This window comes from Cyanistes caeruleus, chromosome 2 (assembly GCF_971803275.1).
Source record: "Cyanistes caeruleus chromosome 2, bCyaCae1.hap1.1, whole genome shotgun sequence".
Taxonomy (NCBI): domain Eukaryota; kingdom Metazoa; phylum Chordata; class Aves; order Passeriformes; family Paridae; genus Cyanistes; species Cyanistes caeruleus.
Window position 1 is genome coordinate 112,788,334 of NC_141702.1, and position 6,000 is coordinate 112,794,333.

Here is a 6,000-nt window from a genome sequence, read left to right on the forward strand (position 1 = left end):
TGCAAAACACCACAGTGTTCTCACTGCCACTGAAATGGAGTCTGATGATAAATGTTCTAGTCTGAAAAATACTGGACTGCACAGGACTAAAGTAGTTTTTCTTTCTGCATGGTCTTGCTAAAGCTGCAGTGGAGAGGTAGATCTGATGCCTGAAACAACTCAGAGGGTTGAGATATTCTTTTTTTAGATGAAGAATTAAAAAACAAAGTTCCTGTGAGACATTTAATGGAAGAAATAGATGTTGTGATTAAGGTACACAGGAAAAGATTAAAACATTGAAATAAGCGTGAAATAATAAAAATAAAGAATCATCCAATCATATATTTTGGTGTGAAATCATCCAAACTGACAAGAAAGTTGTGTTTGAACAGAGTGGCAATAATTTCAACACCAGTGTAAAGTTCTGCATAAAGAGAGGCCGTGGACATTGCTGTTTTGACTTTGCTAGAAACATTTCAGGAAAGGGCCCCAGATTCCTGATAGGGACTGGCAGGTCCCACTCTGCCACAGAAATGCTAAAGATGGAAACATCAACAGTGCAAGCAAAGTGACAGGGGTGTCTATTACTGTGTTGAACATGTGAAAACAAGCAATGATACCCAATGCTAGGCAGTAGTCACGTTCTCTGAGTGTGACTGGAGCATTTCTGCAAGGTGCTAATTGACCTCTGAATCTTCAACCTGCAGAAGAGATATGAGCAATAATGAATACTGGAAGCCACTGTGTGATAGCCAGTGGGGTTTTGCTAGCAAGCATCTCCCAAGGGATGATTACAAGCAAAAATAAAAGGTTCTAATGGAAATAAGTTGATAGAATCAACCCTACTACATCTACTGTCACTTTGCTATCACCACTTACAAGAGTCTTGCAATGTTATTTTGCATTGTAAGCATTTGTCCTCCAGTTGTTGAAGGGAAAAAAACCAGCTCATTTTGTAGATGGGACATCCTTTTGGGTACTGCTGCTTTGAGTCAAGCAAGCTTGATGTTGGCTTGCTTGACTCCACCAATATTAGATGTCTTAGGCATGCCAGGTGTCCTCTCAATTACAGGGAAAAAAATAAAATAAAAATTGAGAAGTGTCACAACTGTATTGCTTTTCATGCAGGAATTGAGTCACTTTCAGGCTGACCTTTAAACCCAGTGATATGGGTTTAAAAGAAACAATTAAAAATCCAAAACTGACCATCTTTATTAATAAGGCCAGTTGATTCAAATTATTTTATTAGAATGTTCCTCATTATTTTTTTTTCTTCTATATTAGGTGAGAAGCACATATAGGAAGTTCTGTTAACTTCCATTCAATCCACAGATCTGCATTACTGTAAAAAATTGCTCAGCTAAAGTTCACACAAAACAAAAGTGAAACTACCCCAAAGGAATCTCTGTGTTTCTAGACAATTTTCTTGCTGAGTTTCAAATATTAAAACTCTCCCAGTTGTTAAATAAAGAGTGATGAGAAAATGCATGCAATTTTAATTTCCACTGGGATTCTGCCTGGTGTGAGACAATCATGTTGTTAGATATTTTTCTAAAGAGTAAAATAACGTTATAGCATCTGTGAAGGATGTTATGAAGAACACGGTACTGAAATAAAAAAAAAACCAACATTTTTATCCCAGATTAGCTACTTGTTATGCTTTTTGATGAAATTGCTTGAATTAGAATTTACGCAAAGCTTTATTATCTAAGACACTTCAGCTCAAGTTGGTGTAACTGATGTATCTATTAACGTATCTATCTTGTAGTTAATGAAGGCTTGATATATCAGCTAAGGAGAATCCAGGCAAGCACAATGGATGTATATATAAAATGATATAATGTTCACTTGCTTGCCCCTCTCCAGCAATGCTGAAGCAACAGCATATGTTAAAATCAAAACTGGTGTTCACTGGTGCTCCCTGCAAGGTCACAGGTTAGCAGAATGGCTGGGTATTCACACACCTGAACTGAACACCTGCCTTTGCTCTTCTTTTTTTGTTTCTTTTTGAAATTCTGGTGGAATTACAGGTGCTCTGGAAAGATATTGTAGGAAGACCAAAAAATGAGGAATGACAAAGAGGAATATTTTTTAAAAAAACCCATCAAATTAGAGTCTTAGCTATAACTAGTTCATAATCCCTAGCTCACAATCAGGCTCTGAGAAACAGATACGCCAGGACTGAAGCATCACATTGTAAAGGTAAGGAGGGATTTGCTTTGGAAGTTTGGCTCTGGTTGAAAAAGAACTCCAAGGGGCTTTCTAAACAAGCCCATTGTGAGAAAAATTAAAAATGTCACCCATGAGTAGGAAAGCATCCTCCTAGAAAAGTTTCAAGTAATCATCTTGTCTGATTTTGTTTATTGCTTTGTTTGTCAGATCTGTAAACATTTTCTAAAATATTTTAGCTTCAAGGAAGGAAATAACACTAATGGAAATGCTACCTAAAAATGTGTCAGTTTTGTAATTGAGAATAAATACAGAAATAGTGACAAAACCAACATTAAATACTGACAATAATGTATTGTTTCAGTTCTTGCACTTTTTAAAATGTTTAAATAAAAAGACTGGGGACCTGCCTTCTTTGTATTCTTTCAGGGACCTACAAAATCTTTTCCCCCTTTTCTATTAGTAGTGCTACTGAGTAATAGAAATTAGGACAAGGACGAAACAGGAGGAATACTTATTTTCATTTCACTGCTCTTTCAGATAGTTTTCACAAAAGAAACTGTTCTCTTCTAAATCCAGCCACAGTTTAGGTGAAACTAAATTCTTTCCAATCCACTTATATTTGTTTGTTTTGATGGAGGTGTTTTTCCAAGGGAGATGTTCTAGAGGAATTTTCCAGGCTTGAGGGCAGCTAGCATGCTTTGTGTCTTCTCCTCTTAAATGACAAACTTTTTCATGGAATGGGTAAAATCTAGGCAAGAAAATCACATTTGTGGCTCTTGGCCTAATGCTTGTCTGAGTGTAAGGAGTAGGTAATGGTAGGAATTTTATACCATGTATTCCTTGACAGGCAGCTGCATAGCTGCGAGAGTGACAAGGAGTTTATGTATCCTGGAGATAGGGGAAAGAACAAAGGGAAATAGGAGGAAGGGGGAGAAAATTAAGTGGCAAAATCAGCAGTTCCTGTAGTGGGACTGTGCTGCTGGTTCATTTTCTTTGGACAGGATTTAGAAAGAAAAATAATAGGCACATTTCTCCAGATTTATTATATTTGGAGGTAGTACGTTTAAGTAGAATAGACAGAGTGGGTGATATGAGTGAGAATCTAATGACAATACTAATTAAGGGGAATTTCAAGGCCAACCAAAGTGAAGGAGACAAACTCTCAGTCCCCTGCACTATTGACAAAGTGGTGCCCCTTTCATTTCTGGACATTTCCAAAGATAAAACTGAGACAAAACTGCATAAGTGAAGACAAAACAATGCCAAAATCAGGATCTAGGCAACAGCTCCAGCAAAAGCTGTTCCAAAATCAAGACAATAAGCAGCAAATCCAAAAGAGCAATATGGGTTCTAGGAGGAACTGCAACTTCCTCCTCTCTTCAGGGCTCTAATCAGAGCCATCTGCAGGGTGCTAGTCCTCTTGAGGCTGACATGCAAGATCTTTACACTCGTATTTACGTTCATGCCCTGCCAGTAATGAATAGATTTCTTAGGGACTTGCATGATTCGTGCCCATGAGATAGAGAGCACACCAAGCCATCCCTACAGCCTTGGGAGTAACCTTGGGAGTCTCCACGTGGGTTTCTGCAGGTCTGGCCTGTGGTGTGGTGGCCCTACAGCTCTAAGGTTTCTCCAAAAGCAGTGCCAGCCCTTGGCAGCTTTCACAAGTGACTCAGGAATTTATCTAGGGCTGCCAGAAAGCCTTTATCTGCTGCAGGAACAGAGCTCAGACCTGTGTGGGGTCATCACCACACACCAGGGAACCCGTTTTCCCACAGAGCTGCTACAGCCTGGGCTATGGCTGGCTACACAAGTAGCAAAGGAGATCCGAATCTGGCTCGTTTTTCCTAAGTGGCTGATGAGAACTTTTCAAAGCTGCAGGGTTAGAAGGTTTCTCTCCTCACTGTGCTTCAGAAACTCAATGCCACTTGAATGGGCTCTTGTACTAACTTTGCTCTGTCTGAAACTCCCAAAACAACATTCTTAAAAAATGTATTGACCAGTTTTGCACATGCAAGGTCTTCTTCAGGTTACTTAAAAAAATTTAGATAAGATCATTGGGAACAGAGTAGTTCACAGCTTACTTTGCAACACCACAGCTGTCAAAACATTAAAGCATGGAAACAAAAGTTGAAATTAGCGATAAAAAGCAAATTTAAATGTCTTTGATGATTTCTATATAATAAGGGAGGTTTTGGAGCTCATGCTGGTATAAACCAGAAGGAAAGAAAAGCCAACCCCTAAAACTGGCAATAGGGCTAAGAAAAAGTCAGATCCATTCCCCTTCAATCCAGAGACTGTTTTTGTAAACAGTGGCCATATTTAAACTCAGCTTTCAAACCCAGAGAATGGGTGATTAATCCCCTGTCCTGCCTCCTGAGTTTGTAACAATTCTCATGAATTGTTTGTTGCAGTTATAGCATAGCTGAGACCAGGTCTCCTTTGGGGCCCCACTCCCTTATGATGCAATTAATGCACATAACCCTCTGCCATCTATAGTTTTTGAGCCCTAACATGCTGTGTGTGTCAGGATGAGGGTGTTTTGGGACCAGCATTGTCTCACAGAGACCTCTGTCTTTGCATCTTTTGCATCTGCCTCTTCCTCTGTCTGACCTTTTGCATCTACCTCTCCATCTACCTCCGATCTCCTGGGTGCTGGAGCTGATGAGATGCAAGAACACCCTTTTATAAGAGGCCAGAGTAAAACAGGGATGACCAGGTAACTACTCACATATATCCAGTGGCCCAACTAGCCCCCACTTAAAAAAGATGGTTAAGTGGAAAGAATGGTAAAACTCCCACTGATAGCCACTGGGCCAGCATGTGACATTATTTGTCAGTGCATGGAGGGGTTTTTTCAGTCTTTGTGTCTCACCTCACCTTTTCCAAGTAATTTCTGTGTTTCTGCTGAAGAGATTTCCAACCACCACTGTTTCAGTCATCGGATAATTTGTTTTTTTTCCCAGAAGGATTTCATTCTATGTGTTTACTTCTTAACTCTGTGTACACCCACAAACTAACATCTTCTTTGCATTTAGTTGGCAGTAGAGGGGCATGCAAAATCAAAGCCCTGTTCTGCTGAAACTGCAAGATGAAACACAAGAAAACTCTTAACTTCAGGGAGTATTGTAGAGAGAAAATAGGAAGTGGAACAACTTTTAAAAATGCACACTTTTCTAATGCACTAAAGCCTTCACTGCTTTTGCCAAAACTTCACTTATAAGAAAAAACAGCTGTGGATTTGATTTCTATGTTTCTCAGCCATTAGTCAACAGAGGATTCAATTTTAAAGCACAAGACCTATAACATACAGAGTGAATCATTTTTTGTCTGCATATAAGAGAGCACAGATAGATAACATGCTTAGTGAAAGCTTTATCACCAAGGAAACACATTTATAAGCATTGAATCTAGCACCTTAACATTTACAACTCACTTTAAAAAAAATGCCAGCTGTAAATAAGTCCATACTCATAACTCGAATTATGTGGTATCTATCACTCACACCTGCTTTAAGAATTTCTCATTGCTTTAGAGTGGCAATGGGCAAAGCCAATTTGTGAAAGTCCAGAGTTTTGGGAGATTCGGACTCTGATCTACCACAAGTTAATTGTTGCAGTGAGTTAATAATTTTTTGGTAATTATGTCCAACCAATCCATAAGTAACCCCTCACAGAATAGGTTTTATCTAGTGCCACTTGCTATTTCCTAAAGGTCATGGAGTCTCTTTTTCTCACCTCTAACAGCTCACCTTTCCTGCCTGTACTATGGGGAAGCATAATTCCAGTAGAGTGGAAATTCAGTCAGCAAATGAGGCATCGATATAAATATTCATGGAGAAAAAAAACT